This window comes from Limulus polyphemus, unplaced genomic scaffold (genome assembly GCF_000517525.1).
Source record: "Limulus polyphemus unplaced genomic scaffold, Limulus_polyphemus-2.1.2 Scaffold9, whole genome shotgun sequence".
In the NCBI taxonomy this organism is placed as follows: domain Eukaryota; kingdom Metazoa; phylum Arthropoda; class Merostomata; order Xiphosura; family Limulidae; genus Limulus; species Limulus polyphemus.
Window position 1 is genome coordinate 1,149,175 of NW_013665619.1, and position 25,603 is coordinate 1,174,777.

At 33.9% G+C, this 25,603-nt stretch overlaps 1 protein-coding gene across 5 annotated transcripts in view; it reads right to left on the bottom strand.

Annotated features, from left to right (window-relative positions):
• Positions 1-25,603, bottom strand: part of LOC106478207 (zinc finger homeobox protein 4-like) — a 153,439-nt gene that overhangs the window by 113,361 nt on the left and 14,475 nt on the right. For 2 of the 5 annotated variants that reach the window (XM_013938735.2, XM_022381779.1), the window contains exon 1: positions 16,302-16,467. The exons of 2 other annotated variants lie outside the window; for them this stretch is intronic. The gene's annotated coding sequence lies outside the window, so the exon portion shown is untranslated. Of the gene's footprint in view, positions 1-15,452; positions 15,822-16,301; positions 16,468-25,603 lie in introns of those variants that run through there. One more of the 5 variants, XM_022381763.1, reaches the window with a different exon arrangement.

Consider the following 25,603-nt stretch of genomic DNA (forward strand, 5'->3'; position numbering starts at 1 on the left):
AAATTCTAATATAGTAACAGTTAATAGCACAAATTATTGTTACTGTTAGTACTTGAACATAATTAATAATCAAGAAAATAGCTCACTAATCAGACATTGTATTATCAAGCTTATTACGTCAGTAATATGGCAACGTTCTACATTACTGTGGTTAACATGTTTCTATGCGAGTGTTATTTGTTACGAGGATGATAGGTAATGTAAAAATGAATTTGTCAATTACTCCTTTCATTTTTGAATATCACTTAGAGGATTTTATTCTACTGGCCTACTTTTCTAAGCACGCAACAATAGAAAAAAAACATCTATTTTTTATCACTTTTGTTTACAGTTATTTATTTCCTTATTCCCTGATGACGTGTACAAATTCTGACTCTATTCATAATTTTGAATTATATGCTGTCAACACAGAATGTTTACTGTATGAGAACAGTGTTCTCTGTGTATTTTAGCACTGGTGTTTCGTATCTTCCGTTCATAGATGGTTTTTACTTATCTACGCGAGTTTAAATTTGTATAGGTTCAGTTGTATGGTATATTTCTGATTAGCTTAGCCATGAGAAGCAAATATTATTAAAAATAAAACATTAGTATGCATCTCAAAATACAAACTGCAAGGACATGTAACAAGTGGTAATAACTAAACTCAAAAATCTTAATGACTCAAACACTTAACGCAAAAAGAAAAACAATGGTCGGGCTAAAATTTTTCCTTGTTAATGTTCAGATTGACAACAAAGTTGATGATCAACGGGCATTTTACAAGGTCAGCTAAAACAGGAGGACCACCTTGCAGCCACGACACACATTCCAGATCGGCGGGGGGTGTCTGACAAGCAAGCAGATATCACAATTCCCGTCTTCTGATAACCTTCTGTTCCCCCCCCCCCATTTCCAACGTAATCTTCTATCCTACAGTGCTTTGCAAGGCCTCTTCTGATTGATTAAGAGGGGGCGTCTTTGTACATAAAAAAGTAAAAACTTCAGAGGAGTCGTTGTTTAAGAAACATGTACGAAAACAGAGAAAGAAGTTTTGTTTTACACATCAACAGCTATGTGTATCGTAGTTTAAGTTAAATAATGTTGATACCAAAACGTTTCGGCTAAAACATGTAAGGACTTATATCTCATATAAGTATTAAACTGAAGTATGAAATCGAACAAACTTGTGTATAATTACACAGTTGCTCCATCACTGCGAGACGAAAACTTTAAATAGTCAGTGCTTAAGACGTTATAAAATGTCAGTACGAAAAACGTTATCGAAGTATGTTCACGTGAATGACGCGAGTAGTGGTCAGAACTGTTATATATAGAGGGCAGTGAATGATAGTCTCCACGTCCCACTGACGCTAGGTGGATATAGTTAGAAACTGTTCTGTGCAGGTGCGAAAACTCCAATGACAAAGAGTGTGGGAAAGCTAAATCAATAGCTTAAGAACTGGCAGGGGTCGTCCAAAAAAAAAACAACAACAAAGAAATAACCTAGCCTTGCGCTTGACGTCTTGAATGTTCGTTATCCAACTTACACAGTTGAATTCAGTGGAAAAAAAAAATATTACTTAAGTATGATGTGAAATTATTTCTTTTAAAGTCAGTTCTTTATCTTCTAAAACAAACTTGTAGCTGTAGCTAATTTCGTAACTTAAGTCAATGCATATTTATTAATTTAACGAACAAGCTTTTGCTGAAACGGATATTTGTTATGCGTTAACTTTTTATTTTATTTATTTATTTGTAATTAAGCACAATGCTACACAATGGGCTATCTGTGCTCTGCCCACCACGGGTATCGAAACCCGGATTCTAGCATTGTAAGTCCGCAGACATGCCGCTGTGCTACTGGGGGGGGGGGCATGCGTTAACTACTGGAATAATAAACAGGACTAAGTCAGTGATCGCCCGCACCGTCCCGAATAACTTTACACGGATCTTGGGTTTAAGTTATCACGTCATATATGGTATTGAACCGAGATACAAAATTCTTTACATTTAGATTTCAGAGGGAACGAAATAAATAGTAAATCACGTAAAATCATCATACATTAAAAAGTGTAATCTCGAATTGTGTTAAATCAGACACCTTAAATTTGTTTATGTCATGCAGAAACTTATTAAACTCAAATATTATTTTAATGTGAATTAAGAGGTTCGTATCCCACCAGAAGAACATTTAGACTTGGAATAATAATATTAGTCCATTTATTATCTACTGAATAAACATTGCATTTAGTTATTCATTATCATTAATGTTCCACAAGGAGATCAACAATCATTTCTGCTGAAGTTATAAATAAATATATTTTTATCATTTTTGCACAGATAACTGGTCTGTCAATAATATAGTGATTTTTAAAAGTTTCAGTAGATATCAATTTTACATAAAAGGAAATTAAATTTTGTCCTATCTAGTGAATACGAACAGAATTTTCAATTGACAAATATTGTGTTAATAGGTCAACATAAGTCCGCTGTCAAAAGATCCCCTTCTAGAACATTACAATGCCAAGCCTTATAATGTTCATCGCTTAAAGATTGCAGTAGAGAAGGTCGAATGAAGATACTTTACTTATTATACACTCTGTGATATGTATATTTTTGGCGCTCTCAAAGACAGGCTGCGCAGAAAACACCTCCAGAAAACTAGATTTTTAAACGACCGTAGACAGTTGAAATCTTGACATTCATTATACCCGAACTTACTGAATTGATGTGATGAAACTGTTTGTTTTTGTTTTTGGAATTTCGCGCAAAGCTAAACGAGGGCTATCTGCGCTAGCCGTCCCGAATTTAGCAGTGTAAGACTAGAGGGAAGGCAGCTAGTCATCACCACCCACCGCCAACTCTTGGGCTACTCTTTTACCAACGAATAGTGGGATTGATCGTCACATTCTAACGCCCCCACGGCTGAAAGGGCGATGATGAAACTGAGCAATGTCAGTTGGTTGTGTACATCTTCAATACTATTAATTTACGTTTGGTATAATTGACCCCCGGGAAATAAAATCCCGTTTATGTTTGTACTATTTTAACGGTAATTGTACCGAAGAATTCCACAATTCGAAACTTCCGAAAGATACAACTATCTACATTGTTACAAAGCTATTCTTCCATTTTCAGGCCTTTCACAAATATAAAAGACTCACGAATGTCACATTAGAAAGCTTATATGACTTGGATACCATATATATATATCCACCCTATAACAGTAATGACACATTTTCGCAATATAGATTAAGATCACATATGGTTAATGAAAGTTGCTGAAATGTTGTCAAAGCTCGTAAGTTTAGTATACATAACCTAAGCAAAGTTAGCATGATTTTAATTTCACTGAGACTAATAAAATTATAGAAGATATAACGTAATTCATAAACATTTTAAACTGTTATTACGTAGTCTTCTTTACGAGGTTTATTGTCACAATAATACCAACTTTCTCTCCTACGATAACCACACTAATCTGCTCTTTGTGGAAGACCCACGGGTTGCTCGTGTTATTATCAAAATAAAATGCCCGTCGCCATTATATTGAATTAAAAAGGCCATTGAGTCTTACGACGCTAGATACTACAAGTCAAGATTTCTAGCAAAAGCAATCGATACTCCTTTCGTCAGCCATTAAGCCTATGAACAATCAAAATATGGCCAGTCTTTTGACCACAGCATGATAGCTAAGTCATAGAAAAGTGTCCTCTTTTGATATGCAACTGAACTAAAATGTTTACTCTACAGACGTATAAATAAAACACTAGTATAGTAAACACCAATTCAAATAGCCTGTCCGAAAAGAACATTAACAAACGTTCCCCATAGTATTAAATACAAAACAAAGTTTTGGGATACATATCGAGGCTGGTTTTCACATCTATGATGTTTTTGTTGTTTAGTGTCTTTGAGTAGTATTAACTTCTTTAAGTATTATTAAATATTTCACTAAATTTGAAGTATGAAATCGAACAAACCTGTTACGTTTAATTGATTACACATCTGCCATATTACAGATAGTAGAAAACTTTGAATGTGCAGAAAAGCACTCATGATTAAAAGCACGTGTGTATATGTGCATCTCTTAAAGGTGTTAATCGAGATTTCCTATAAAAATTTATATTTTAAGAAAAACAACACATTGTTCATTGGAGACATTCTTTGTCTTTGGAGGTGATCCTTTCATATTTTTGGGCTGGGCGTGGCCTAGTATTAGGATGCCGGACTGTGCATCCGATGATCCAAGGTTCGTGTCTCGTTGCTGCAAAATCATGTTCCGCACATTGGGACCGTGGGTGCGTTATAAGAGTGAAGATCAAATATCATTGTTTGGTTAGATTTGGCAGTTGGTGATATTGACTTGTTGTTGTTATCTTCTCTCTAATCTATTAGGGTCGGCTAGGGCAGATAACCCTTGAGTAGCTTCTCGTGAATATCCGAAAAAAAACAAATAAAAAACTCTGAACATATGCCGTGGATGTATGTGTAATGAATTAAAAATAGACTATAAGCGACTCAATGATATCCTCACTTAATTTTTATTATTGTATTTTATAAACTTCATCATTGATAGAATGTGTTGTATACATACATATAAATCAGGTAAAATATAAGTAACTCACATACTGAAATATAAGAGCTTGTTAATTTACGGGAGACGAACAGATAGCTGTGCGAATTTACTTACTGCTAGTTTCAAAATCTAAAAAATCAACTTACTAAAGTCAAATTTTTCCAGGAATTAAAATATTTGATCTTAACATAAGAAATTCAAATACACGACCACTCAAGAAGAAACAATATCCGAAAGTTAAAGCCGTAACTTTATTAAGACTAAATGGTACGTGAAAGCTAGAGCGGTTGCTTACAAATTGCATGATATTTCTAAGCCTGATTATGAGCCACACTTTCCTTTACAGCACAACCTTAAAAATATTAAAACTTCTTCATCATCCTCAAATGGGCTAGCATTATTCCTGCATTAAAACACTGGTTTCACTAAATACTTCAGTGAATCAACACTACAACAATAACAGATATTGGCAAAATTGTCGGCACACACGTAAGAAAAATAATCAACATATATCTATATTGCTGAATAACACCATACGATTTTTTTACTTCACACACACACATAGAAACACAAAAACACCGTATAATAATTACTCGCTGCTGCACATTGTGTTGTTCCTTGAACAATTGTCACCATATTTACACGTTACACGTCTTTAGCTTTTCCAAAAACGTTTATTTTCGCGCAAAGCTACACAATTGGCTATCCGCATTATGTCGGATGCAGGGAACAGACCTCTAATTTCAGCGTTATGAGCCTTTAGCTTACGACTAAGCCACCAGAGGACTTAAGAAACCAAATTAAGTTTATCACGAAGATTTGTCACTCCTTGTCTAAAACATGACATGAACAGTCGTTGGTGGCCGACAATCGTTATCATAAGAAGTTTTGTCCAAGTCCAGTAACTCCAACTTATGGTCCTGTTTCATGCATGAAAGACTCCTGTAATGGAAGTTTTGGCTTGTTTCTCCTCCCTAGGGTGAAGTCTCGAGGAACTTGAAACTGGTTTGATACATTCAGGGTTAATTAATCTTAATTTTGATGATTATTTGAAGAATCGTCAACTGGTTTAGCTATTTTTAAAAATAACTTTTCGCCTGACTACTAACTGTGGTTCTTATAAAGACATTCACGATAATAACATTTGGACTGCATAGTTGCTCCTTCTGACCACTACATAAAGCGCCTTCAAACATTCGACTCAACTTTGTTTATCAGTTTATCTAGTAAAACTACACCATATACTAACCAAGCCCTAATCCAGACTCGTCCATGTGTAGTGGCTGACACCAGTTCTTCACTGGCGTAAAAGTTCGTTTTCGTTTGGATTACTCTTCATCTTTATAATTGTGGATGAATTACCTTGAGCCAAAAATAGAAGAGATGTGAGAATATAAGTACTTTTGTGACTTGTAGGCAGAAGTGAAAGACCTTGTTCTCAAGTCTGTTCTCTTTTTCTCATCTACGTACAAAGCTAGCTGATTGTATAATTATAATATCCCTTTCTGAAGCAGAATGGGCGCGTTATTCTGGTTTTCTTGATTCACATGGTTTTGCGTGTTTCAGCAGAGAAGAATTATGTCTTTCACCCAGAAAGAAGATTTACAGGCACTCAGTATCTTTTAAAATAGTCTTTCAGCCATTTGGCTTGTTCAACCAATATATTTCAGACCATTTAGCGAGATGGCCGCCATGTTTAACAAAGATGTATATATATATTCATTTGATTGTGATAACGGACCTATGACATCAACTGTTTTTTCTAATGTTCCACACCGCTTCATTCAGACTTTTCTCTTTAAAAACACAAAAACGTCGTTCAGTACCATCATTTCGCAAAAGGACGGCTTTTAACTCAATACAACTTTTTCGCGTTCTTTCACACCATTTGCAATACTAAGATATTGAACTATATTAATATTATGAAAAGAATTAAGGGATCATCGTTAGAACTGTCTCAACAGTTATAACTATGACTTTTTCAGTTTTCCATTTCCAGCACAAGATGTTGTCACACAAGTTAAACAGAACCCACTGTGGACTTCAAGTACTGTTTTCTGTCAAGATGGTTTTCCTGATTTACCTTTATCCATTTCACAATTTTTGCTTGTTTGTGTTTAAGCACAAAGCACCACAGTGATCTATCTGTGTTGTGTCCACCACGAGTATCAAAACTCGGTTTTTAGCGATGTGAGCCCGCAGACTTTCAACAGAGCCACTGGGGAGCAGCATTTCACAATACATTCATTACTAATACCATTAGTCTGAGTATCATGGAGTCTTTTTTTGGACCAGTGAAATGTATCATTATATCGGGATATCAGGTGGGCTAACTTTATTCTGACTTTTCTATTTTGAGAATGCTGAAGTTCACCGCACCTTCTGATAACTTTATTGCATGACTGCTTACCAATCATTACCTTGGATCTAATCGAAATGCTGTACCATAGCAAAGCCACTGTACGTCTGAATTTTTTGTATGTATCTTGCTGTCTAATCTCTGAGCCATAAGCTATGTCCATTGGTCAATCACAAGGCGTTATTTCTGTTTCAATTTTTTCATAACATATCATGCACTTATCTTCTTTGTCCATAACCCATCCAGCGCTTTTAGAAGCAATGAAATTTTAAATTTTGCTTTGGATGGAACCTTATCATCACGTGCAATAACTCGTCAGTACAGTATCTATTTTTATATATAAAAAAAATCCAAACTAATTAACGCTTCTAAATTGTTTACGGTTTTTTTCCATGTCCGGAAATGAATTAACGTCATCTATACTGATGAAACTATCTTGTATAGGTGTTCCAAGTTGTTTATCAGGAAACTTGATGGATTTCAGGTTCAAAACAACTTGAAAACTTTTCTTAGATTAGTTCTTCTCCAGAGGGGTAATAGTACTTTACATAAACGTTTTGCGTATGCTAATACATGGCGTGTCGGCAGATACACAATATGTTTGTTTAACAGCGAATTCCTAACTTTAAGCAGTGTAACACTGCCACAAGTAGAATTATGACTGTAAATATATTTCTATATCGGGAATGTTAAACAACGCAGAATTTTGTTTGTATGTAGTTAAGCACAAAGCTGCACAATGGGCTATCTGTGCTGTTCCCACCACGGATATCGACGCTCGATTTTTAAGCGTTATAAGACTTCAGATATACCACTGCCCCACTGAGGAGCGCGGACAAAGAAACAAACCCTGTCAACCTTCTATAAGATTTTTTGTTTCTGAATCTCATAGGAAATTTTATTACTAAATTTACCATATGTTTTCGACTAGGCTTGTTTTTCCTTATATAACCGTACTATTTTTTTCAATATTTACACCAATTAAAACACTACGACTAGCCTATTTACCAAATCAGAAAAAAAAGTTTATATAACCGAACAGCTTTAATCTTTTGTCAGAAGGAACCACTTACATTATACTAGGAGCATTATATAATATCACTAGCAATTAAAGCTATTTTAGAACTCTACACATTTTAAACAAGAAAAGTTGCACTTTCCTGAAAAATTGTTCACTATAATCTATGTATAGCGAACATGTGCTTTCCAAAGTTCCTATAAAGCATTTATATCATCCCGTTTGATTTATATTATTAAACTAACGCTTTCAACAAACTTCTGTAAAAGTGCTTTTGCTTTTTTTACTTTTTGATAAACCAGAGAAGAAACATACCAATTTCAACGTTAATGAGAAAAAATTTCACTGATAATTCAAAATTATAACATTAAAAGTGGAAACAAAAACTTTAAACTAAAAGCACTGTCCACATCGAAAAAAACCAGCTCATTAGAAGAACGTGTAGATTAAATCTACACATTAACTTAATATGTAAATTTTTAATAATTATAAAAAAATCTCAAGTGGGTGTTATCACAGTAGTTAATGGAGTCGCAATAAAACAAAACAAGTTATCTTAATTCACCATACTGAAGTCTTAGACAAGTTAGTAAAATATCCGCCACATTAAAGAAGATTACTGTCAAAATTTTTTAGATAATTATATTAACCTGGATCCATTCTTATTGAAAAATGTTCTGTTTGTCCAATCTCCATCTCATAACGCGATTATGACACCAAACATTTAACCTATCGCAAAAAATAAATATATTTTTTAACAATTTCATATTTTATCATATCATTTTTAATAAACTAAATGCTTTCACATGGGTGACACTTAAAATCCCTACATTAAAAAAAAAACATCAACATTATTTGCTTATTTGTGTAAGCCTATAAAATCTATTAAGTTAAGAAAAAGTGTAAATAATTACATGAACAGGTTTATAGATCTGAATTCAAGTTCTAAATCTTTCAACATTAGAAAATACACGAATTATACATCATAAGTAGGGTAATAATTTGACATTATCGTTTTGATGAATAAAAAATGTATTAGTAACAAAAGTGTGTAGAAAATGTCTTTAACTTTTACGATAGGAACCTTCTGTTCTCCAGTTCAGAAACGTTGTTATATTTGTCATTGAAAGTTACGCTAGGAGTACCTACACTCTATTCACTGCGAGGAATCGAACCCCTCATTTTAGCATTTTAAATCCACATACTTACCGCTGACCCTGCGGGGATTCTCTCTCTCTCATTCAGAAATTAACAAAATAATTATATTAGTTAGAGTAATTAGGAATTTGTCAATTTAACTTATAATATCATAGGTTTCAGTTCTCACATCCTCATATTTTGTGATAGAGATATTTAAACTATAAACAATTAACCTTTTTTTCCACATTAAATGACATTTTTTTCTATAAATAGCCTACTATTTAGTGCTTAAATATTTATATTTCTTATGGGCATAAAGCCACATGTCTAAATATGTTTAACACGATACTGAACTGGGTAATGTACGAGCGAATTAACGTTAAATGTAAATTAATTTGTCTCCAATGCAACAAACATTTTGTTAACTAAGACACGTCTGCGAAACGCTCAAAAACCTATTGTCGCTTCATGTGGAGATACAATAAAGTTATATTATGATTGCTTTACTATAGAACCTTTTAACACATAATTGTGACTCTTACGAGAATACTGCTGCTTTATATAGAGTTACAATAAAACGACATTATGATTGCTTTACTATAGAACCTTTTAACAGTGTTAAAATACTCTATACTAAAGCAATCACAATGTCGTTTTATTGTAACTCTGTATAAAGCAGCAGTATTCTCGTAAGAGTCACAACTATGTGTTAAGAGGTTCTATAGTAAAGCAATCACAATGTCGTTTTATTGTAACTCTATATAAAGCAGCAATATTCTCGTAAGAGTCACAACTATAATAGTTGTGACTCTTACGAGAATACTGCTGCTTTATACAGAGTTACAATAAAACGACATTGTGATTGCTTTAGTATAGAGTATTTTAACACACAATTGTGATTCTTTTACGCACTGTCCTAAGTTATTTACAAGAACCTTTTAACACACATTTATGACCCTTTTATGAGAATCTTTTATTTAAATATTCAATCTCATCTTAATGAATATATTTAACTTTCTAATAATTCGTAATAGTTTTAGGGGAAGCGTGGAAAATGTTTCATTTGAAACCTTGATTACTTGATTTTTATTCAATTTTTAATTTTCATTCAATATTTAGAAACATGTTTATTACAGATATCCCAATGAGTAAATTTTCCAAGTTCTGTCTTAGCTGTTCGATATGTTTTATACAATTCGTTTTAAACGTTTTACCTATACTTATATATATACTACTGTATTTCCTAATATAAACTATAGATGATATAAAAGATCACGTGAGCTTTAGTCTTAAGTGTTAAGACGCTTTAAAATACAGCACTGTAGGAAACACTTTCTCTCTGCGAAAACGTCAACTTGAAACACAATGCTAAAACATAATTCTAATGTCTTCAAGTTAATTCGCAATTTCTTGAACTAAATGAATTATTCATCCCTGTACTAAAAATATGTGGTAGAAACCGTACACTAAAAGTCGGCTTTACACGATGGCAATTTTATTAAATTTAACTTCACATGGTTCTGTGTATTCTAACATATTTCTGTCTGGATCATACAGCTATTCATGTGCCCTCTTTCTACCTTCTTTACACAGGTATACAAGGCTTGTCATTCGAATTCTATGACGTGACTGTTGATCGATGTACATGGAGTAATTTGAAACCTAATTCTGAGCATTCGTTTTGTTGTCGCTGCTTTCTAAAAGGTAGATTGAGACGGTCAATCCCTTAAACAAGCAACCTTTTAAAACAGTGTGTAAATGACACATAGCCCTCAGTGAATAATAATTTTTCGGGTGAAATTCCTCATATTTCTAATGACATAGCACAACGTTGCTAAGTTGTTGCTGACGAAATGAGGAACGACCAGGTAGATATAACGTAGTAATATAAATTGAGCAAGAGTATTGAAGAGATTCACGCAAAAAAACATCAGAGATATAAAATCAGCATTAATACAATCACACGATACACGTCTACTGTCTATTGACAAACTACTGATGTCTATCTAATTCATCAAAATTTAAAGCGCTATTTCTTACACTCACAATGCTCACCTACATAGATATAAGGTATTTCAACAACTTCGTCACGAAGTCGTCTACTTTATCCAAGTAAATAACTAAGAAACGTTTATCGTGTGATCTAACAAGTTCCAGACAAGAGACATAAATGACAGTCATAAAAATGTCCAGAAAGACTAGTCTTCCCAGTTCCTACTAAATCTTGTTTAAAATCAAACATTTCTTGAAGATGGTCCCTAGGTCTTCAGAAAAAGAAGACTCAACAATGATGGGTGTGAGGGGCCGTTACTTACATTAATTACTTGTGGTCGTGTTTCTTAGTTCTACAAAACTGGTCACGTGAATATCAAAAGACAGTTTAGATAATTCTGTATAATGATAATGCTCGAACTGTCTATCTACCACCTTTCCCCCCAGATATGCATCTATATAAACATTTCTTTGGCCAAGTAACACACGTCAGTTGAATTCATTACTCTAGTGAAACGTTTCAAGTCACGCCAGAAAACACAACGTAACGTATATTTTTGTTGATGTACACATAACGAATACACTTTTGAAATGAGCATCACATTCAAATAGCTATCCTTATTTACTTCTATGAAATGTACTCAAAACATTTTAAGCACAATGTTAATTCATTTCCTTCTTAACTAATAATAATATTCAGCTGCTAAAGAATGCTGAATTATTCAACAAGATTTATTGGTAGAAAAAATGATTTTATAAATGAAGAAAAAAGAGAAACGGTGAAAAAAGTAAAGGATACTTTTCAAACACTTTAATATTTATGACTATTCTAATTCCATGTCATTCATGGAATATAAGTAATGTCCGAGAAGAGTTAATTCAACAAGGCCGAAGACTATGAGCAATTTAGGTTTAAACTAGCTTAGTGATAAGAAATAAAATCAAAACAAGTGGTTGCATTCAAGTTTCTGTACATCGTATAGCATGTGTTGTTTTCTTTAACAAACTCACCCAATGATCTGATAGACAGTTCTTGCAATTCACACAAAGATAAGTATCATATGTGTTAAAATTATCATTCTGAAATGAAAACTAACTTTTTTTTTTGGCAATAATTGGATGCAAACCCTGAACCCACAGATTCATAGTCTGGCACGCTAATCACTGGGCCACTCTCAACACAGTTCACATCATTAATGATAAAATATGATTTACAGAACACTTAATAATATATCTAATCTAATATATCGTTCGAAGTTGTCGACTCTACCTCGCCCGAAGTCAAATTTTGAACTACACAACAAGGAGAATATACATATGACATGAACATTAAGAAACCATTCTTATGTCTGAACTTTAACTGATTGTACCCTCTCATTTTGACTCTTATTCTATCAAATCACACCTGTTCAATTCATTAAAGAGAATATAGTTTATATTTAACTCAACAAGTCCAATAGATTTATTGAGGAACTTTACAAACGTATTTACCACATTGTCATATAAGTCGAGTGAAAACTCCTACAAATCTGTTCGTCTGTATTCTCAGTAATGTATAGGTGAATTTAAATGTTAATTTATATATATATACAAATTGTAGATAACATCCAGGTTTATTATTAATCATTGATTACCTTGTATTTTAACTGATAACAACTGAAAATAAAGAGTTGTGCATTATCAAAATCACTTAGTGAGGATTAATATCTTATAACAATAACGAAGATACGTATAAAATTTCCAAACGCTTCTACGTAAAACATTAGCTTGTTTAAATGATATATAAGTTCATAATAATAGCACAATCTTCGAAATATCAAACTTTCACTGATATCAATATCAAAAAGAGTTAATGGAATATGAGTTAAGATTCATGAGATAGTTTGAACGAGTCAAAATTATTTTATACATTTTTTTTTAGTTAATTTCAATTCGACAAATAACCAATTAAATTACATCTTAATTATATGAGCCTTTTCTAGCCAGACATCGAAAGTATAGTTAGTTTCTGGTACTTTATATTTTACTTAGTTCAAGATCATGAACACCATTATTTATAATAATAAAAAAAACCCACAAGACTCATTACTGTAGTGTATACATATATTTCTGTACACCTATTTACTGGTTAACTGAGAAAACTGAGCCAGCGTATTTTCAAGTTCAACCGCAACACACTACAAAAAGATAGAAGCAGTACTACAGAGATTCCATAAAAATTATCTTTACTGCTAGTAAGCTTTCTTTTGTTGGTGTTAAAAGAACTTTTCTCAAAAAAAACAAAAAAAAACAATATAGTTGGCGAAGAAAGTCGACTACTGTTGCTACATTATTATAATTTGGTTGAATAAGGAAATTTCATACGTAGAATGGGTTTACAATAAAGTGTAGAAATCGTTATATACATATGCATAAATATGTATATGTATGACCCCTGGTTAGAAACCACTATTTGATACATCCAACTAATAACAACTCAGTAACGTTGTAGTCGTCACAACAAAATAGCATTTTATAGCGTTTATTTTCTTTTGGTGCAGGAAAGACAATTTTGGTCGCCTACTATAGACGCAAGGGTTAAAAAATAAACTTCCAGCTTGAAAAGCTAAGTTGGGGTGGAGTACAGAAGGTAGACTGGAGATGTACTTCGCTCTAAGTTTCTGGGTCTGATTTTAAGGTTTCAACCAAACATATTGGTAAAATTATATTCATCTCTCTCTACTTTGCTATATTGTATAACTTTAATTAGAAAAAACTGTTATGGACCAGACACCAATTATTAGGTAATGCATACAGTGATTCCTTTTAGCATTATATTGAACAACCTTTTATGTTTGTAGTGCGGGTGAAACAGCAATGAAAAAAGCTCGCATAGACCCATCAACGAGAAGACAGGGTCATAAATATATAATCCTTTGTAGTTATACCGCGTAAATTCCCCTTGTTTTTCACGCAACTAAGCCTACTAATTAGGCCTCACAGCAAAAAGTCATCAAGCACGGTTTTCTGATTGGGTAGCCTAACAACTGATGTGTCGTATGATAAGTTTCATAAAGTTAGGAATGTGCAATTACAAACAAGGATTCAGATATGTTCTGAGGCTTCGGGCTAACACACCGACATGCTATTCGGACAGTTACGGTAATAAAACTGTTCAGGGTCAAGCAGTAACAAAAGACGTGGAATACAGTCTGGGTATGGTTACTAAATCCAACATGATGGAGTGTTCGGTGCCTAGCTACAACTGGCTTTCTGTAGTCTAATTAATGATGCACTTAAATGCAGCAAACACAATGACACCGGATGTCGTAAGGGGAGTTGCTAATTATACCGAATAGTTCCCTCGGCTGATAATGAAGTATTGTATGCGTTCAATGTAAAGCCATAAGAATGGAAAGTATCGCAATAATCGATCAGTAATTACAAGTCACATACAAGCTTCACATGTAAATAAATAAAAAAAAAGTTTGGTAGTTTTCACATTTACACAAATCATTTAATGTCAAACAAGAGATAATTTTATCCAGTATTTAATTCTATATTTTCAGTCTTCGTTAATAAGCATTAAGCGTTATTAAAGTTCTAGTTGATAATATTTTTAAGAGAAAACTTTGTGATATTTTGAAATCCTAATCAAATAATATAGAAGAATTATCGAAAGCAGTTTGACTAATCCATCATAAAAATATTGGACTAAAAGGTTTCTAAAACTTACCCATCATAGAAATATTAGACTAAAAGGTTTCCAAAAACTAACCCATCATAGAAATATCAGACTAAAAGGTTTCTAAAACTTACCCATCATAGAAATATTAGACTAAAAGGTTTCCAAAACTAACCCATCATAGAAATATCAGACTAAAAGGTTTCTAAAACTAACCCATCATAGAAATATCAGACTAAAAGGTTTCTAAAAACTAACCCATCATAGAAATATTAGACTAAAAGGTTTCCAAAACTAACCCAAATTAGTACTTCTTTAAGATGATTTAGTTTCTCTTTTTATTATAAATATTATGTGAATTAAAATGTTCTATTAATAAATGGGTGACCAGTCATGCTTATTGCTGTTAGTAGGCACATAACAAACATGGATCTTTTCCTGACTAGAACAAAAGCTGCTTAAGATAAAGTATAAATCCGACTCGCAGTAATACACCTTATCTGTGTGTAAAACTTAATTAGGAAAAACAAATAAATTGAAACAAAAAAGTCCTAGGCTAGAAACTATGCTTAAGCAACTTTCTGAGATGTCACCGGTAGGAAAAATACTGGAAAGTATAGTTGAAAGTCTAATGTCATGTCTCATCATCTGTAACACAGGCTTTCTACACATGACTAACTCTAGTAACGAATGAGAAAGCAAAGAAAAGCTTTCAAACCTGTTGTGGTATGTAGCCGGCGACAACAACTTGTCATGGCTCAACTCCGATTGGGGCGCACAGTGAAACTCTGGTGCGCAGAGAATGACGCGAACGCAAGCACCGCGAGACAGGATGAGGTTTGGTACGTTGTCCCTTCTCCACGCGACTGTTGAGTCCGACTGCGAGCCACCTTCTCCAAGTAGTTAGAGCCCGGCCCTCCTGCCGTGTGCTCCGCTCAAGGATATCTGCATGTTGGCCATAATTAATTCTGGAGATTGCGTTCTTAGCCAATGGCTGATCGCTTATGAACAAACACCACCAGACATTTTATTGGTTGCAATTATTTTGGGACGCACACTCTGAGGTCGTTTTAAGCAGGACTTTGCAAGGTCGACTTTCTGAAAACGTCGTATCAGAAAAGGTACCAGTAACAGTAATATATTTCATTATTAGAGCGGTTAGTCCTAAACTTTCTGGACCAAATAATTCGCTATTCAAATGAGATTGTCAAAAAATTAACAGCCACTCTTACCTGTTGGTAGTTATTCTAAACCTTCTAACTTAAAACAATATATATGATTCTAACTTCGTTCATATATGGAATATTTATTACATAAGTTTTTAATTCATAAATTTGTGAGTTACTTATACTCATTTCAACAAAATTATTCTGTTCTTTCGACTTTAATCCCAATAGCTTCCACACGTGCTAGGATCTTTAATGTAATTTTTAATTAGGAATTACTATTATTATTATTTATTAGTTTATTAAGAATCTTCCTAATCACGAGTATTAATGCTTTCATAAAAACAACAAGTTGCATCAACGCCGATTTCAACCAAGACAACTATCTTTAAACCTCTAACCTTGTTTTCCAGCCCCAATACAAGTTCAAAACTTGTCCACCGGAGACACAAAAATAGCCTTTCATATGCAAAGTCCCGTCGGTGTGCTCTGTCTGTCACAGCAGCTCCGCCTGCCGCCGCGCCACCAATTCACCATTCGTGCTTGACGAGCGTGCACTGACTGAACTGCCAGATATGAAATGCCGACACCTTTATGGATACACACACACACAAACACACACGAGGCACGGTGCCATCTATTGTGTCCCCTGCAGGCCAGAGGAGCGCATGTGCGAAAGATGCACGCCAGTTAAAAGCATGCATAGCCTCATCGACATGGAAAGAGAATGCGCATACTCACGACTAGTTTCAATCAGCCCCATCTTCATGGAGAGTAATCACCGCTTGCCATGAGCTCGAACTGTACCTAACCATCAATATATCTGACCATCCTATAATAACACTTTATACTATTATCCCAACAACAAAAAGACAAAACAAATACATACTTAGGTTTGCAATTGTCTGAACTTTCTATTATTGAAACATCCAAGTATCACATCATTACTTCTTATATTGCCCTAGTCTATATACAACGTTCAAGTGACAAGAGGTAGCAGAACATGTGTGTTTATTAGATACCACAGACCATCCATTTAACAACAAAACATATTTTTTCTTAGATGGGTTCGTTTCCTTACCTCAATAAAATCAAACCGGAAGCCAGGCTGTATTTTAAATGAAATGTGACAGTGACGACCACGCCTTCCTCGATAAGACGTTTATTGTTAATTACGCGACTTTATGTCAGAGGTTGGATATTTATTCTTTAGAATTTGTACTGAATCAGTAAAGCTATATTTAGTTATGGGTCTAATGCTCACACCAACCTATTTATGTAACGTGTTGTATCTTCTGTTCTACGACGACTAAACCGTGCTTTATAATAAGGTAATATACTGCGCACAAATACAAAATATAGAGAAAAAGTAAAAATCCGTCTAGGAGTGTATTGTTCTGCAGCTGTGAGATAACATTACCAAAGAATAAAAATAAGATGAAACACGTGGCACCAGACAGGATTGTAACATATTAAGACTAGACCACAGGTGTTGTAAGTGTAACATTCATTGTTATTCGGAAACTCCTTCTGACAGATTCTCATTTTTTGCTTTCAGGTCTAGTGCTACACGTATACACGATTCCATGTCTTAGATCGAAAGGTAGCAACTTGCGCGTTTTATTCTGTCAGAAAGTGGACTGAACCCACCCACATCCCGAACAAGCAAAGAAAAGAAAAAATTCCCAACAGCTAAACCTAGTAATGGGAAGAAAGGAGAGTGTTGTCCTTAAAATTGAAGTTAATCGTCTTCTCATTATGGATTTTAATTCCCAAAGAACTTACACTTGTCATCATAGTGAGTTGTAAAAAATTAATACTTTGTACATATGGAAATATATTTAGAGAAACGACATCTGTGTCACTATGAGGACTTCCAAATGCTGAATATGTATTGCTAAAAACAGTATACTCTCTGGGTCTGGCCAATTTCCGGTTTTTTCGAAAACAGTAAATGGCCATTAGGCCGATTCAGGTATATCAGGGTCTTAGAACACAGGAAATTGCTACAAAAGAAGATCAGCATCACATTCGCTTACAAAAATCTACGAACAAAAGATGAACCTTGCAACTATGGAAGTTTTATGTGCAAGTGGCTTTAGAGCCAACTAAGAGCTATGTGAGAATCAGGAAAAATAATTCGACCATCCGTGTTTCCGCTTAGTATGACCACAGAAGGAGGGCTACTGCACTGCTGCATATAACAGTGATACATATATATTTGGGCCAAGAACAGCACCAGGAAACCACTTCATTCCAAGTCCACCATTGCGTGACACACACGAGGTTTATTTCTTCAAGCGACAAAAGGTGAGTATAGGGGAAAAAGAGAGGATATTATGATGGTCAGTTGAACAAGTACAGATCGTCGCTGGTCATCCAGGTCTCTGTCACACGTCATCAAATGTCAGAAGTAGTCGTTCACTCACTTTTTGTTGAAGAGTAGATGCACGCATTCATTCTTAAGGAAAATCATACATGAAGTTAAGAGACTTCTGAGTACAGTGGCACTCCTCTTAACGTATAGACCAATGGGAACTTGATTGTTCTTTCTTTTTCTTTTTTTTTCAAGGAGCTATCCAGTTTAGCGTTTACAGTATAACAGACATAAACGTTTTATGAGCCTATTTGGCGTGAGTGTGGATACAATATTGAAATTTGACAAGATCATTTCAGAGGACAAATTGGTATAAAGTTTTCTCGGAACTACACTTTTGAATGCAATATCCTTAAAAAAAACTTAATAGTATAATAAAAAGAGTGGTAAAGTTTCTTGTGACCGAAGCAAATAGAATATCAACAAACATAATAATGATGCAAATACAGAATAATCAAAATTAAGTAGAAACACATAGGTTGCTTGACTGTATAACTGACAATTAACAATTTTTTTTATTTAATTTAATTGATATTGCTTGTATTCCAATAATGATTATCTCATCTATGTCTCTTTACATTGTGTATTTTTTCATGAATACTTCTTAAGAGCTACTCATTTTTCTTTAGCACAAAAAAGTCTCTAGGTGTTTCAACACTGAAATTTTTTATTTGTTATTTTTTTGGTTTGAGGAAAAGTACTATGTCACCTTACTTGATCATATTGTGTATTTTAAGACTTATCCTGTTTTATTTTGTTTGTTTTTTATATTTAACGTCTTATCTTAAGCTACTAACAGAAATTGTTTTTGGAGAGAAGGTTGCCAATAATATTGTTAAACCATCCTGGCTTTCACTCACTGTGGTGGTTACAAGCTCAGAACCACCATTATTCTTGTGCTTTCTCTTCCTTTGTGGTGTTTTGAGCTTGTTACCACCAATTATTCTTGTGCTTTCTCTTCCTTTGTTTTCTACGAATCTAGACTAGTTTTTCTTAACTTGAAAAACTTTCTCTCCAATATTTTTAAAATTTGTTTTACACGGATCATTTTTTTGTTTTATTTTGTGATGAAAATGCAAAATTAAACGTAAATTAAGTTTTTAATATATATTTCGTGCAAATTTCATTCTTGCATAGCTCGTTCGCACAGGCTCTTAGCCTCACACTTGCCGTGGCTTCGAGCTGCAGATCACCAAGATTCCCTCAGGCTGAAGGCCTTAAACTGACATTCTCACCTGTACTTTTGTGTCGCCCGACAGTACACACATCGCCTGGTCGCTCTGCGCTTGTTTTAATTCAGGCCGTAGTCAGTCGCGTCTACACTGAGCTAGTTTACAAGCATCGGGTTCTTTCTCACATGCTCATAGAAATATAAACGATGTACGTCTTCAACAATCAGGATACTTCAAAGAAGCAATCACCGTTACCAAAGCTGCCATTTCAACAGCACTCACGAAATATGTTTATAAAAAATAACTCACCAGTTTTAAGTACTAACTTTCATTTAAGAAATTATGCTACTGAGTGTAAGTCACGAGCTTTGACCTCCCTTATAAATGAACGTTACTTTAACACTTTTATTGATATAGTACCCATAAAATTATTGTGTTCAGTATGTTGAAACCCTTTTTATGAATGTTATTCATTTCTTCAATTGAATTTCTCAATTCGTTTAGAACGTGTTTGTTATTTAGCGCAAAGCTGTACAATAGGCTATCTACACAGTGCCCATCACAGGAATCGAACGCATAACTTTGGGGTTATAAGTCATCAAACTTCGGGCATTCGGTTAGTACACAAAATAACATGATGTTATACGCAAAATGATTGTAGGCCATTCTACAGTTTTTGAGTTATTTTCGAAATGAATGGCTCATGTTCTTGTCGCTTCTAAACAGTTGCATTTTTTTTTTTGTATTTCAAAAGATCATTTTAATTACTTCAACTCAATCGTAGTTTGAATACGGGAATTTTAAAAGTAAGTTTACTGTACAGGATGTAGTTATAAAAGTGACATTTTTTTCGTTGATAAGGGATGCATATACCCAAATTACCATAATTAATTCATTAGAAATGTAGTTGCAAATTTAGTACATACTCTCACTTGTTGAACACGATTTGTATTAGTTGACTGATACAAGTCTATTTTTCCGAAGGATGTCAATACGATTTATTCTACTGGTTTAACAAGGGGTTGAGTGCCAAAGCCGCTACAGGTTCTGCTTTTTTCGTATTTAATAATGACTTCTGAAAACAAATTAAAGTTATCAGAACCTACACACTGTACAGATAGGTAAATAACTAATTTTAATAGAATGATCTTGGATCTGCACAAATATTCTTCAAACTATACGCTTTGCATCACCCTACAAAATGTGAGCATCATGTTCCAAGAAGGTGCTATGTCCACTGAGTGAAAAGCTGATATCTGAAGAGTGAACTGAAAGTGCTTAGTCACCTACGTACATGTTGTGGAAATCTGTTTTAATAAGCAGAGATTTTGTCTGGTGAACAATCAAGACGGACGTTGGGGTGAAACAGGTTACTTACGAACAAAGATGGCATATTTTGAGAGGTTTGTTAAAAATAAAAAGAGGAAAACATTATGTCTGAAGATGGAGGGTGTTTAGAGTTTGCCACAAATCGCATGAGTGGTTAATGTAACATTTTGAAGATCCCTAAAATGATGACCTAATCAAAACAGGTAAAGAATATATTTAAATCACAATGAAGGCAAAGAGTAAGTAATTAGATGAACTTCTGTAGTAACTGAGTTCCACGTGAAGAACCTCGGGAAAGGCATGAGCAGAAGGAACGAATAGATTAACTTATCTCATCAATATATGGCCGACAGATAATAAAGTTGTGATATTATGCTAGTAAAGATATTTAATACTGGCTATCACAAAAGTCTTGACGACCTTTTTCTATAGTTAACCATTGGGCACCATATATGGAAAACAAACGGCCTGAAGATATAAATACATTGAAATCTGACATACATAATTTGATTGGTAATCTCATGTAAACTATTAAAAACAATAAATACCGTTTTCTTATATATTTTTTGAAGCTTAGTTAAATACCCACAGTAAAACGTTTTAAAAGAAGTATTTTTGTGTGTGTCTATTGCCTCAAATATTTTCTCTCCTGCTTGTAAATTATATTAATTTGCTAATTCTGCCATATTATTCAACTTAAGTTTCTTGTACTCCCAACACCTGCTCTACAACATTTTAGTAAACGTGACATGATTTCTACGTAATTACAAACTAATACCTAGTTTGAAATGCGTTTTGTTCTTGATAATATATTTACAAAGCTGTAATATATGCTTATAAAGTTCGAATGACCACAATTATACAAACTGAGCCTTTTGGAGTTTGCTATAACTAACATAAATGGTCAGTGAACAACAATATTTGTTACAAAATATGTTCTTCAAATAGATAAAAGACAATATCTAACTACTTTTCATAGCTGTATTTAATAACATCGATGGTAGTAATACAAAACAAATCAAATACCGTTTCTAAACTACAACATGGAAACACATTATCAAACATAACCATAATTTGTATAAAACTTGGTCGAAAACTATCCTTCCTATCATTATGCTTTTTGATCCTTTAATACAACAATGATTAGCTGTAGATAATACTGGCTAGAAAGTTGTAAAGCCCAACATGTATAAAAAGTAAGGGGGGGGGCAGCGATTTTACAGTACAAGTGACTAGACTGTTTACAGGCCTGTAACTCGAAGCAAATCTTAACTAATAAGCATTTCATGGAAACTAACACCAAACCTTGTTGCAACAACAGTTATATAGATAAATAGTAGTGTGTTACCAAACGTATATTATGCACGATTTGACAAATTTAATACAGATCGAATAATAATTATGATCCCGCCACTTTTATTCTTGAGTTTAAAACAACCTGGTTCTATAATACTGCTGATGTGTAATTATGTATATCAAATATCTGGGCCTGTTTCTACTTAGATTGGTTATATCTAGCACTTCTCTCCTTCCCCGGATAGGCTTTTATATCCAACTCTGAAAATAACACCAAACATTTAACTTTTGAAATATGGTGTGCAAACAAACATCTCACCTCATATAAAAGAACGCTTAGCGCCACCCCGTGAACAAAATTTACAACATGGCGGAGATAATTAAAGAACTTAATTTTACTTTTCTATAGGTTTGTTTGTTTGTTAGTAATTAAGCACAAAGATATACAATGGGCTATTTGTGCTCTGCCCACCACAGGTATGGAAACCCGGATTCTAGCGTTGTAACTTCGCACACATACCGCTGTGCCACTGGGGGGGAGCTTTTCTAAAAAAATCGTTTCAAGCTATTTCTAAGAATAAGAGAAAAATGAAATACTAAATGTAAATAATATCTTATTCATTTTTGATCAGTAATATTGTTTATACATAATTTTTTACTGAACGAAATTATTTGAGAAAAATAGGTTTCAACAAAACCCCACTTATTTACATATTATGAATAGATAAATGTATGAGTACCTTGAGAGTATGAATCTTTGAAAAACTTTCAAACAGAACAAAAACGTCTGCAGTTTAGAAATGGTACAGTGAGTTCTTGACAGCTACAGGCTAGGGTTGGCTTTAGTAGCGTTAGAATACTAATATGTCAACCTTTAATTCTACATATAAAGTCAGTTGCACATAATTTGACACTACATTTTTAATTTGTAGTTCGATTTTCTAAATAGTTTCCGAAGCATCTTCGTACCTTCGGTAAACCAGATCTCCACTACACTTGACATTATTTAACGTAATTTCCTGTGCAACCTTTAATAATATGCTCTTAACTGCGCTTGGCGATATGTTATTCACAATTCCCTGGCAGCTCGTCTGCGCAAGTTCCAATACTCAGTTCTCAAGTACACTTGATATTATTTCATATACTTTCCAGTACCCTGTTATGTATAACATTATTTTACAATCTTTTATACGTGCTTTAATAAGCAGATCTATTTAAGTTTCAATAAGAAGTTCTCCACCACATATGACACAACATACTATTCCCAGAGTTCCTCCATGTACAGTAAGAAGTTCTCCACCACATATGATACTACATACTATTCTCAGAGTTCCTCCATGTAAGCTTCAGTAAGAAGTTCTCCACCACATATAACACTACTTACGCAATCGCTAGCTACACTTTCAACAGTTCCTGATATCTCTTTTTTTTAATATCCTGACCATAAAAATAATTTTATTATAAATTTATCATCTATCCAGTTGCATTTCTTTCACGTTTATTTAAAGGAAAGCCTAACTCTTATATTTGATATTTAAAAATCACATCAATTAACTACCGCGAATCTACAATGCATAAACTGTGATGAATAGAAAAATAAGAGAGACTGATAAAATTAGTTGAACTTGTCTGGAACGTATATAATATTTGAACGAATGTTTCAGTTTATCTCATTACTCTCTGCAACTTTTTTTTTTTTTTACATTTCATACAGAAGTAAAAGTACTATGTATAAACTATTAATGTACAGTTAGCCTAAGCGAAAATTCAAACATTGTTTTTCTGAGAAACTATACATGCAACAGTAGTAAAAAAACTAGCTTCTTTACGATTTTATAAACAATCTTAACGTTCTCTAGAAGGAAAAGATAAACTTTCCGTATTCCCAGTGGATCCTCTTTCCCACGTGGTCCACAAAACATTACGTAGAGGACGTCTTTTCCTTTATTGATATTATCGTCTGATGTCAATGAAAGAGAATGAACAAGCTAATGGCATGTTTGTAAAATTAGGGTATTTAGTGTTTGTCTGAAAGTAACTAATGATGTTTAAATGACGAAAGCTCTCTTCTGTTTACAGATTTACGAATAAATCTGTACACTAAGAAATATTTTCAAATATTTAGGATGAAATCAAATAATTATTATTAAATTTCATGTAATATGTCATTATTTTTTGTATTGCCTTTCTAGGAAAAGAAATCTGTGAGTGAAAAGATTCTTGAAGAAGCATTTGGTATAGAATTTATGCTATGTTCAAAAGTTTATACCTGACTATTAAAAGAAGCCACGAAACAGGGCTTAATCTTTTATTCCTATGAAAATACAATGAACGTAGCTTTTTGACCACACACTCTCAGACAAATAGTCTCTGATAATACATCAACCATTGTACAGTAGGTGGACTGGTATAGAATCTCCTGGAAGATATACGAAAAAAGTCTTTAAACCTGACACCGCAAATCTTATATACAATCGCTGACATTGATCATTTATTTTAATACGTGATTATGATAAAAATTCGATATTATGTATTCTGAGCATATTAAAGGGTATTTTGTGGCTACATATAATCCCACAGGATATTGATTCGTTGATATGAAAATGGTGTTTTATTGTGAACTTTCAGCTGTCGCGTCAGTTTTTTTTAATTCATTTTAGCAGCCTATGTACGTCAACTACTTGATGAATGTCGTACTCGAGTAGTGTCATTAAGTCGGAGCTTATAAGCGATTTTATAAGATGTCCCGGGGAGGGTGGCGGCCACCGTACAAAACTGGGTGTGGTCGAGACAGAAACGTACAGATGAAGGATATCGTTAACTCTTTTCATGATATTAAACCATCCATGAATACTTCTTGCACATTAAATCCATTTACCAAAGTAGGGCTTGCACGTGCTCTTCAGTCATTGTCTCGCCGTTCCCGCCAAATTAAGGCTCATCTACAGTGGACGAACATTGTAGCTCACACTCGGCTCGTTTGCAAGGGCTGACTTAATTGTTTGAACGCCCGAGATTATTCGTAACTTCCTCTTTCTTCAACCAGTTAACTCCATTAAACCCTTCGCTCATCAGTGTAAAAAGCATTTCATTTGCATCGTTTCGCCACGTGCGAAGCAGGACGTTCGTTAAGGGCAAAATGATGTTATTAACAATGTCCTTCATGGCTTAGAGTACATGTAATATGAACGTATTAAAGCCCTTGACGTGTATACAAGATAACAAGGGTTGAAGGCAAGCCGTAATTAATTTGAGCCTATACAGTGACGACATCGACTACCGGCTCTAGTTTTAAAAGCCACTTGTACAGCTGCAAATGTGACTCTCTTTTCCCTTGTTTTTTTCTTCTTCTTCTTAGCTTTACGTATAAGCTTGGCATGAACAAAACAACAACTCAGATTAGATCATATGATCCAAGATTCAAAGTTTTTTTTTTGGATTAGCGAGAAAGGAAATACGACGAAATCGAACTTGTGTTTGCGTTTAAGCAAAGAATGTTCCCATAAAATGCCAATTATACATCATTGAT